This window comes from Numenius arquata, chromosome 2 (assembly GCF_964106895.1).
Source record: "Numenius arquata chromosome 2, bNumArq3.hap1.1, whole genome shotgun sequence".
Taxonomy (NCBI): Eukaryota; Metazoa; Chordata; class Aves; order Charadriiformes; family Scolopacidae; genus Numenius; species Numenius arquata.
The window spans coordinates 32,617,501-32,629,063 of NC_133577.1; positions in this window are offsets into that span (position 1 = coordinate 32,617,501).

Below are 11,563 nucleotides of genomic sequence, written 5' to 3' on the forward strand. Positions count from 1 at the left end.
ACAACAACAACAATACTAATAAGTTAATTTTTAGCAATCTCTTTCTGCTGGGGTTATGACCTGTCAGAGGGTGCAGGTAATGGGATTGCGCTTCCGCTTCCAGCTATGAGTCATGCAAAGCGTGAGGTAACATTCAAGTTAATGACATTCCTGTTCGCACGCCTGCCCAATAGCCTCTGCAGCTCTTTGATGCTGTTGAGTCTTTCCTAGAGTGGCATTTGCAGGCAGAGGCTTCCTTGGCTTGGGTGAATGTATTTACATGGGCTTTATTTTCTTGCGAGCATCAGCCGAAAAGAGAGACATTCCTCATTGCTCTTTTCATCCAGGCTGAAATTCATGGCCTGGCGAAATACATGGGTGAGGGATATTTAATCCTGTGTACCTCCAGGCATGGACCAGGTGCCATCGGGATCTTTTTCTGTGTTTCATCTCCACAATTTGAAGGAACCAGAAAACTAAGGGAGTCAGGAATGGGCCAGCCTGCAGCACAGGCCGAGCGGCAGTGTGACCAGCAGGGGGGAGTGTGGGCAGCACGAAAATCTAGTTGCTTCGCTGCTTGGGGAAAAGCCAACGTACCGACCAAACATGGTCCAAGGGTGTGAATGCTGGTGCAGGAGCTGGGAGGCTGCTCTGCGTCCCTTCCCCGCTCTGTAACAAATCTGGGCTATGACCTGGGCGACTTGTTTGTCATGGGAGTTGCCTTACCTGCTCAAAAGTTGGCTTCAGCTGCCCAAAAATTGGCCTCTGATTCAAGTCTGAGGCAGTTTCATAGCAGCTCTGGGTACCCAAGCAGAGTGATATGGGCATCTTTCAGGACATCTGTAGAGTCTTTCTGCAGAGACATCTCTTTGGATTTAACAGTAGGAGTGGGGCTGGAGGAGCGTGGAGACTTGGGCACACTGGGACAGGAATGGAGGTGTGGGGAGCCAGGAGTGGCCTGTGAGAGTTTGAACCTTGCAGAAAGCAGGAAGGTAATGAAGCAGTCTGCTGCTACAGAGATGAAGAAGGAAAAAAGGCCATCAGGAAGGGAATCACTACTGGATGCAAAGAAACAGCATGGACTGACCAGCAGGGAGGCGTGAAACCCTATTGCAACGACAGCAAGCAACAAATACACTCACAGAATCCATCAACTTTTATAACAGATTCAGAAACACAGGGCAGAAGGAACTGTGGTCACCATCTCATCTGCTCTGTGTAACACCTGCCAAAGAATCTTCCTGAGTTCATCCCTGGTTGAATTAAAGAGAAACATTAAAGCTCTTTTCTAGAAAATAAATGACTGAAAGATTTCCAATTTTCAAAAAATGCACCAGAGCTTCCTGTCATTTTCCTCAGTTGTATTTTCGCCTCATTTCTAATCTCCAAGATTGCCTTGCATCATTTCCCCCCATTGGCTCTTTTAATATTTGTAACTGCTAAACCAAAGAGAACCATTTGCTATTGCATTGCTATCTCCAGTGTAAGATCCTTATATGCCATGACCAAATCACCCATGACCTTCTCTCTCATCCAACGAATAGGCTGCGTCCTGGCATCTCTACTCCAGGGCATCTTTTCCAGTGCTACAGTCATCCTCTGGCTCTTCTCAGCACCCTCCCGACTCCTCCCCACCCATGCAGTGATCCCAGCTGCAGTTGTCTTGGTGCTAAAGGCTGGAATAATGCAACCTCCCTTTTCCTGTTTAATATTTCCTGTTTTGCAGCCCAAGATCTTATTACCCTTGATACTGTATTTCACCCTGGCAGATACATCCATGACTTCCAAGTCCTCTCCAGATTTTTGGCTTGCCTGGGTAGAAATACCCTTTTGGTAGGAAGTCTCCTGCTTTCTTCTACAGATGTGAGTCATACATTTCTGCATTAAAACGTATTGTGTTTGCATAAGCAATCCGTGTTGTTCTGCACCAAAGACATATCCTCTTCATTACCTAATAGTTCCCTCTTTGTGCCATCTACAGACTTCAATAGGAATAATTTCATATATCTTTCTGAGTTGGACTTAACGGAGCTGGGCCAAAAGCACCACCTGCCAAATGATGACTCTTCACTTACAGTACCACTTCCTGAGACCTGCTAGTTAGCCAGTTTTTAATCCATTTAACAAGATCTGTGCTTATTTTGTATCATCCTATGGCACGAAATAAAATGGTCTGAAGAAGTCCAAGTAAATTACATCAACCCTGTTACCTGTTTGCTCTGTCAAGCAAACCCTGAAAGTCATTGATAGAAGAGGTTGTTATTCTAACCAGATCCATTTTCTACATATCCAGGCTCCCTGATGTGAATTATGCTATCCCATTTAATTCATTCTTAATAATGGAAAAGCTCAGGAATGGAGGCTCTACCAGGTCTCCCGGTATCTTGCTGCAGTGCCACACAACCTTCTTTATATACTCATTGTAATACTGGTAAAATGCCACCCTGCTTCTAGGCCTATGAAACCCTTTTTCCAAAATGTATAGAAGCCCCTCAGGTTCTTTGTCTGCCAGCTCTTTTTAACGCTTTGTGGGGTGGGTGATTTTTTTTTTTTGGTATTCAATCTAAATTGCTGCCTTCAGGTTTCTTACACTTCTGTTAACTTTTAAAAAAACCTCCATAGTCCCTATTGGGAACGAAATATGTGTCGTCACTGTCCAAAGTCTACAACAGTCATATTTGTTGGCTACATCTGTTCTCTGTCATTATTGGATAATTATTTCACAACTATTTCCACATAGAAATGGACCAGAATTGTTTTATGATATCCTTTGTTTTGACTCCGCTTGAGAAAAGCTGCCTCACTGCCCTTAAATCTACTGTCCACAAATGTATTCCTGTCCTTTTGCTCCCCCTACCAATTTTCTACAGTTGTAATCAATTAAATGATCAGTCAAATTTATTATCGCTACCAAATTCTCTCTTCCCCGCTCATATCTACATACACACACATCCATACAGAGAGCGCAGTGTCCACATATTTAGTTTTTGCGACTACTTTATTTTCCCTCCAAACTAGCCTTCTTTCTCAATTGTGATAAGCACCAATAAAAATATTCAGTTTCCCAACTATTCCATTTCTTCTGTTTGTGTTTCTCTCCCAGCTGATTTAGCTCAAAGCAGAATCATTTTGAGCTTTGGAAACTGGCCCTTTTAAAACTCCAGGTTTGTGCATTAGCCCGTTGGACTTTATTCTGTTTGTTTGCCCATAACAAATCACATTGAGTCACGCTCGTCTGACTCTTAACTAATCAATAATTCATTTTTAGTTCTGTAGTTAGTAGTCTACATCTATAGCCCAGAATACCAATGGGGAATGAGTCTCCACCAAAGGAAGGTGTTTCGGAAGGTCCACCCTGGCCCCTCATACCCCACTCTGCCTCTGTTCTGCCTGCAGATGTATGCCAGCTGTTGTAGGATCATCTCCTATGTGCCTTTTTGACGGGAGCAGCCAGCAATAAACTGCCTGGGATAATTTTATCCCATTTGCCAACAGGTGTCTATCCCCAGGGTGTCCCCAGTGACAGAGAACAGGGCACCTTCTGTAAGATGGGACAGAGATGCTGTGCTGGCCGGCTCCAGCCACGTGCTCGGATGCCTCTGGCTAACTGTTGTCCAGCAGCAACATCCATGTGGCCCACATCCTCATTCTTGTCTTGTTTCTGCTACTTGGACATGTCTGGTGAGGAGATTGCTCCTGCACTGGGGGCCTGCCTCAGTGGTGACCCCATCAGACCCCACCTTCTTTCTCCCAGGTGACCAGATATGCACAGGTGAGGTGGCGGGAAGGAAGTGCCAGCATGATCCTTCCAGTCCTCCTCTTGCCAGGATGAGCCACAGACCTGGGGGAGCAGGTAGCCAACCTGATAGCCTCTCTGAAGCACACGTGCAAGTTGTTGGAGAAAAATGCAGCCAGCTCAGGCAACCTCAGCAGCTGCTTAATGAGTCTTGGCTCATGCTAGTGAGCCAAACGTTTGACCAGATGAAATCGGCGCTGGCTGATGCAGCTCCTCCATTCCCACTGCTCAGTCCAGAGAAAAATGAAAGGCAAGCACTTTCAACCGAAACCTGGCACGAGCCCCCAGCCAGCGGCCTCAGCTCTCTGTGCCATAGGATGCTGTCCAGCAGTGAGGCCAGTCTGCACATGGTCTGCACCTGGGTCACGGATGTATGTTATTAAAGGCGGCAACTCCCTTGGCAAACACTTTGTTCTCCAAGGTGGTAGCCCTTGGGCTTCTCAATGTCTGTAGTGTGTTAGAGATGCTCTGTTACATCGTGAACTGACGGGTTGTCCTCTTCCCATGGAATCCTTCAGATATGATCCCTTGGGTGAAGAGCTACAGACCTTCCACTAGTACCTCCTTTAGCAGCCTCTGCATCATCTCTTCACCATGCACTCTCTGCCCAGCCCAGCCTTGTGTGCCCAGACCTCACCTCAGTCCTGGGCAGGATAGGAATGTGGGTTCACACACAGCAGAGGTGTTGACCAGTGAAAGAACTGAAGTACAGAATGAGTAAGGTGTTTCTGTTTTGGAAGTCACCTCTTCCCTTCAAAGACTGCAAAGCCACCTTCCTTTCGAACAGAAAAGGCCAGCTAAATCACAGGCACAAATGCTGCTTCAGCAGAGCTTTGCAGCAGGAGCCATTCGCCATTGCAGGGTTCCTCCGGCTGAGTACTCCAGAACTGCCAAGGATCAGACCAAAGTCCCCAAGTGAAATGCGGTGAAATGGGCCAGTGTGCAAGGGGAAGAAGCAAGCAGAAGTGTCAAGGATGGGACTGCTGGCCTTCAGAGCAGGGCTAGCTAGCCAGGCATGGCGCTGCATGAAACCCACTTATTCTTGCATAGAGTTTGCTGCCTGGCTTCGTTTGCTTAATTGTTTGTTTTCACAGATAGCACTGGGTTGTGCAATCATTTTCTTTGAAAACGGGATTCAGCTCACGTTATTTCACCTAAATGGGCTGATGTTGAGTGAAGCAAAAGCTGTTTTGCTGACAGCCCTGGTCGCCAGCCAGTGACATGTACTCGGGACGTTGCCTCAGAGAATGATTGTCTTGTCCCGATGTAAGGCGTGTTCTGGGGCTCCAGCACAGCACTGCACATGGGAGCTGGGAGACATAGAAGCCAACTCTCCAGAAACTAATAGCACGCAGCTCCAGCTTGGCATAAAGGTATTTTGAATGGGCAGGAGGGGCTTTTTGCCATCCAAGCTTCAGGGTTATGAGCATTAAAAGTTAAAGTGGCTTAAGCATTTAGTCCTGGGTAGAGAAGGGAGTTTTGGGGGGGTTGAAACTTTTGAGGGGCAAATGAAAAAGAAAGATGGAAAAAATGGCATGCTGTTATTTCTAGGGGGTGAGGGAAGCTGTATTCCAACTCAGCCTACTTCTCTTGTATTGGCAAACTGGCTGGTGCTGGAAACGGGCTATCCAGATACAAATGCGCTGCTGTAAGAATGGTTTTATGTCTCTCTTTCATGGAAAATAAACTGCTAAGTACTTCATAGCAAGCTTTTTTGGAGCAAGGCCTGTCTGTGTATTTTCCTTTGGTAGGAAGGCAGCTTGCTCTTTCTGAGTGCTGCTGCCTCATACTGTAATGGTAAGAGAGCCCTGCCCTGTGCAGGTTTGGACCACTGCCCTGATGGTCCTGTGCTGCCTTGCAACATAATGCAGATGGATAAGATGTGAGTGGATAAGATGCTAGTCCATCCACAACGTAATTCTCGTGAAAAGTCCAGGAAGGGGATGGAGTAAAGCTACTCTGTATTTTTTTGCTATCAGGATAGAGACAGTATGTTAGATTTGCTGGAGATTTGCAAACTCACATCCCTTACTCTGTCCATCGTCCTTTGGAAGAGTTAATATTGCCCCTTGGGGAGAAAAATAACATATATGGGAATACAGATAATATTGAAAAGCAACTTCTCTATCAAACCACAGATGTCAGAAGCTAAGCTCTTTGACCTATAGCTTAGTTCCAGAAAAAGCACTTCATTTTGGATGAGCAGAAAATAAGCTGGAAATGATGAAACTGATCATATGTTTGAACTTTAATTTTGTTGATGGATGGCAGTTGTACGAGTAGCTGCCCCTACAGTTTTTGGTTTAAATCATCTGGGCTTTTAATATTGACCTTTCTGTGAATTGGTGACATCAGAAAACCTATTACCCAATTCAGACTTTGCCAATCTTCTTCAAAAGTAGTTTTATTTATGAATATCATATTTGTAAGAAAGGGGATATTTCTGGCATCTCAGGCATCTTAAGCCTTGGCCATATTTTGTCCTACTGGTGTAAATGAAGTTTTCCCAGAACTGACACTAGTGAAGTGTTGTCTCACGCTGAAGCTGTTTGGACCAAAGTTCCTTCCTTCAAGATTTGCCCTAAGAACTCATTTTCAAAATGCTGAGAGGAAAAAGGAATTTGGGAAATTATAATTAGCAAGGAGGAGGCTGATGAGCTTGGCCAAGGATGAGGAAGGCTGTCTCACAAATTCTGTTCTCAAGAAATGCGGAGAAGTACTCCCCCAGGAGACTGACAGCTGGAGAATTCAGGAACCTCCTAACAGCCCATTTGCCCTTGTTTTGATATTTTATTAGTTGGAGTATTGCCCAGCCTTTTTTTTGGGTGTGAAGGTGTGGCTCTGGGCAGACAGCCACCAAGGTGTGTGGGCATCTGTAGAGACCAGAGACAGAAGGAATTTAAGAAAACTCCCCTACTTTGAGCAACCCAATGTGCTCTCATGAAATTGTTCACTGAACTGTGTTCAATATGCTCTACTTAATGTCCTGACGAAACTGAAATACTATCTTGTGTAAACTGTGATTCAAAAGGGTTATCAAATTTCCATTTATCCAAAACAATTTGTTGAAGTCTGTTATTTAAAAAAAAAATAAATTGCATGTTTTTGCAGTGTAGAGCCAGACATTAGTATACCTCTGAGATGGAAGCTTTACAATTGTATGTATGGTTTGTGGTTTACACGTCAGATAATAATCTAGTTTCAGGATGGAAATATTTAACTGGCATCCAGTTGTAGATTTGATTGGAACATCCTTTGGTTGGGGTTTATAGCCTGCATGGTTGAGTGGGCAGGATTTCCTGAAGGGACCGGGCCCTGGGTCATTTGTGGAGGTGAGACTGGGATGATCATGAGTTACTTGTGGGAAAGGGGGTGGGAGGAGGAAATGGTGCAAGGAGGTCTAGAGCCACCTGTGGGGAAGTGGTGTTTGGGGGTGAGGAGGTTCCCTACCTCAGACCGTAATTGCTGGGGAAGAGGCACAGGTGTCGCTTTGGTGCATATACATTTCCCGCCCCTACGGTACCCTGGGATGAGGAACCACAAAGGGCTGGCCTGATCTACCAGATCTACCAAGCAGATCTGAGAGGAGTTTGGGTCAGTGCTTCTTGGCACCATGCCTGCGCGGCAATAATCCCACACTTCCTGAAGGGACGCAGGATGGGTTTCTCTTGCCTTGGAAGGAGAAGGAGGCATCAGGGTTTTTGGTGCAGCTTCTTTCTTTTAGGGGAGCACTGGTGAGTGAGTGGCCAGAGAAAAGACATGATTTGTAATGAGTAATTTTTTTGTCATGTATCCATGACCCTGCCCCTGTGTCCCTGTCTTTAGTCTGACTATCAAGGAGTTTTTTCTTAGTCAGATAGACACCACTGGTTGGGGTTTGCTACCTTCCTCTTCGGCACAGACAGCTTCTGGTGGTCATGTGTGGTGCAAACCATAGCCTGCCACTGCCGGGGCTTGGAGAGAGCCTTGCCCCCTGTGGCACATATACGTTTGTGGTATTTGGCCTTTGCTACAGCTCTGGAGTGTGGTGTGAGATGCTGGGAGGGACTCTGTGGCCCGTGGCATGTAGAATAGACTCGTTGTGGGTTCCTCTGGACTGAAGTCCCACTTGCTTGTCTTTGCAGAGGACTGCACACGCTGACTGTCCAGCTTCTGTGTCCCTCTGTTACCATACTCATTTGATGCATCACTGATGTGATTCTGATCCGATTGTTGTATAGGTTTATTTATTGTTCAAGTCAATATTCCTAATGGCCACTTGATTTGCAGGGGAGGGATAGGCGTGCTTGAGTTTAGTTTTATTTTTGTTTGGTAGTTACCAAAACGTTGAAATCTGAGGCCAAGTCATACCTCCATCAGCAAGCAACATGTGTCCAGCACCTGGGACAAACATCAAGTGATCAACCTCAAACAACGGAACAGCTTTTCTGAAGTTAGCCTTTGGTTCTTAGACCCATAGCCATGAATAACACCCACTCCCTGTACTGGGAGTGTAAAATACGAGCTCCAGGACAAATGATAATAAATGAGCCCAAATGAATTCTCCCCTCCAGGAAATGATTTAATACGTAAGGCTGCCCCATCAGATGCTTCTCCGGGGACTGTGATGTAAGTGTAAGGTGAAGTACTATCGCAATAACTGCATGTGTATATTCCTACCAGGTCTATTAGCTGGGGACATATAAGTCAGGGTCAAGATGTCTGTGCTCTTAGGCTGACATTACATGTAGTTTCAGCAGGAAAAAAAGCTGTTTGAGTCTCTTGATCTCTCTGTAGATATTAAAACAATCCTGGGGACCTGTCCTGTTACCAGCACTCGCTTGTCACTGCCCCTGCTGCTGGCTGCAAAAGAATCATATGAAGATGCAGTGAGAGACAGGAAAATATAGATGGAGAGAAGGAAAGAGAAACAACTCTTCATAACCTGCTGTAGTGTTGACTACGGGAGAAGCACCCAGGGTACAAAATCATCTCAGGAGGACAGGGTGAGTGATGGTGTTGTGTGTTCGTGAGCATTTTTCTCCTTTGCAGGAGCTGCAGATCTTTGGACAAACTCCTGAGTGACAGAGGCAAGTGAAACTGCCAGTGGGTGGTGCATGGGCATCTCTAATGCTTGCAAATACAAGCCTAGCGCTGCCCGTGCCCGCTGCATGTATTCTATTTATACCACAGTAGAGGGAGCGTTGGCAAAGCATCTCAGAGGAGCAACCTTTTGTTATACCTACAGCTGCTCCTTTCCCTGTTAGTGCAACCGACACAAAAATAATCACAATAATAAGGATTGTGCGGTTAATTGATTCGCTGCCTTGCTATCGGGCTGCAGCCGACTCGGCCATCGCCTGGTTATTGCATCTTGCATTGCCGGGATGACATACAGGGAAGGAAGCACCTGAAATACCTCAGGACGTTTAGGATCCATTCACCTGAATGCTTCTCTCAACAACTCACTCCATTCTGGTCTTTTTTCCACGTCTGCTAGAAGGCCGGATCAAGATGTTGATTTTCCTCGTGCTGTTCTCCAGGCTCAGCGCTGAGGGACTATATTTGAAATCAGAGAGTGAGCTGTGTGTTAAGAAATAGCTCTGGCACTAAAATGTTTAAAATTACTCTTTGTTTCCCTGACTTCTCTCCTAATTTAGATTATCCAAATCCAGATTCCCCCCAGACTTGCCCACAAGATGGAATTCTAAGAAAATATTGTTTTGTTTCATTTGTTTTTTATGTCCACATTTCTCACATTTCCTGTTCCAATTTCAAAGTGGGCCTGAGCTCCTCCGCTAACATTGCTCCGGCTGTTATTTTGGGGATCTGAGAGAGGGGAGAAAAAATAAACGAAGTGTGGGGAATATGTTTCTTCCATTTCCCCCTTGCCAGACACGGGTTCTTCCAGGCGAGTCGGTAACGAGTTACTGACATTCCTCTCTTTTCGGGTCAAATAGAGGGATTAGACAACGGGTATTACTGACATGGGTCAAGGTATTAAAAAATGGATGCCTAAATTTAGGCCCCTAATTTTTTGAGACTCTAAATAAGGGCTTGATCTTGTGCCCTTTGAAGTCAATGCCAAAGCTTCCACTAAATTCAATCTGCAAGATGAAGTCCTAAATTATGGTCAGGTTCTTAAAAGTTCTCAGTGCCCCACAGCTCCAAATAAGTCATCACTCAGCCTCTTTACAAATCACGCGTCTTCCCTTAAGTGCCTAAACATGGAGCTCGTGCTTTTAGGTATTCCATATTTAAAATCCTGCCTGTTGATGCTGTCTTTCTTCCTGTCTCAGGAGCCATTGACATGGTGAAGATAACAAGGCTAATAAAGAAGCGTGGCCGGGACTTGCATTGATTTGCTTTTTCGCTGAGTGGTGCTTAGCACGAACACTGTGGATTCTATAGCAATGTCAGTATTTATTACGGTGTAACGTTGACATGGAAGGCACATGAATGTCCTTGCTGGTGCCAGAATTCAGGCAAGTACATGACCATTTGCACAAACTTCACATGCACCGCTCTCCTGGTAACAGGATGTTGGCAGGTGGGAAGATCACAGGATCCAGATGAAACCTGAGACAAGATGAGCAATCCCATAGTGGTAATTTTAGAAGCTGGGTTCTGTACATTATTTACAGTACATTGTAGCTTTAAGGGGATAAGGCTACCCCTTGCCTTACCCTGTGGATTTAATCTTTTCTGTGAGATTTCTGTGTGGGACTTTCAGCAGTGCAGTGGCCAGAGGGATTTTGTCCATCCAGAGGAGTATTAAAATTACAGGTCATTTGCAGTAGAGCTATGTTCATTCATAAAACGCTCATCTAGCGGGAGGGGAAAAGGCACCTAGGACCTTCTACCAAATAAAGAAAAAACAGCACCGAGTGAGCTGTCTGCTTGTTGCAAATCTGAAGTGCAGAGGCCTGGCATGAGGAGGGAGCTGCTCACAGGGAGCTGGGACAGAGTCAGAAGCGGTTCCTGCCTCTGGGAGCTTTAATTTGGCTTTACCTTCAGTTAGTGAAATATCCCCTCTTTTTTCCAGGGTGGGGCTTGAAGTCTCCCTATCTCTTGGAGGACGTTTTTGGCAATTGCATTCTGAATGCAGGAAACTCCAGTTATTTTTGATGAATATTCCTTTCTTCAGAAACCCTCTGCAACAATTAGTTAAAAGAAATCAGAGCGCGCAAAGAAAACAGGATTCTTTTGCAGTATTTGAACGACACACACCATTCCTCTGTAGAAACGTGATCCCTGAGGGGAAAGGGATTATATTCTCCTCCAGGCTTTTGTCTAGGCTGGATTTTTCCCCTTGCCCAGAAGGAAGGCGGTGGGCACCAGGGGTGCGAGGTGCAACCCCGCAGCTGGAGCAGCGTAGGGGCCGGGCAAGAGCTGGAATCGCTCCTTGCTAAGACAGACCTGTCACTCGTCTCCCAGCCTTCCTCGGGATCAGCGTGACCCAGGTGACATCCCCACGTACAGCACAAAATCTTTAAAAAATAAAGAAAGGGAAGAACAGGTCTAAGATCTACCAAAAGCAAAGATTTCTTTTTTTGTGTGTTTCATGTGTTTCCCTCAGCCAGCAGGTGCCTCTATAGAGCCAATGCTTTGCCTGTATCAGTAGGAGTCTGTGGCACAGCACTGGAATACCTGCTTTTGAATGATAATATGGCCTTTTCTTTCTTATGTTTCTTTTTCCCCTTTCTCCAGCCCGTGGTCAGCCCCAGGAATCTGCCAGCCTGGACTTCCAGTCCGTCTGCCACCCAAGGTCCCTGGAGGATGGCGGGAGGAGAGCAATTTATATATGTT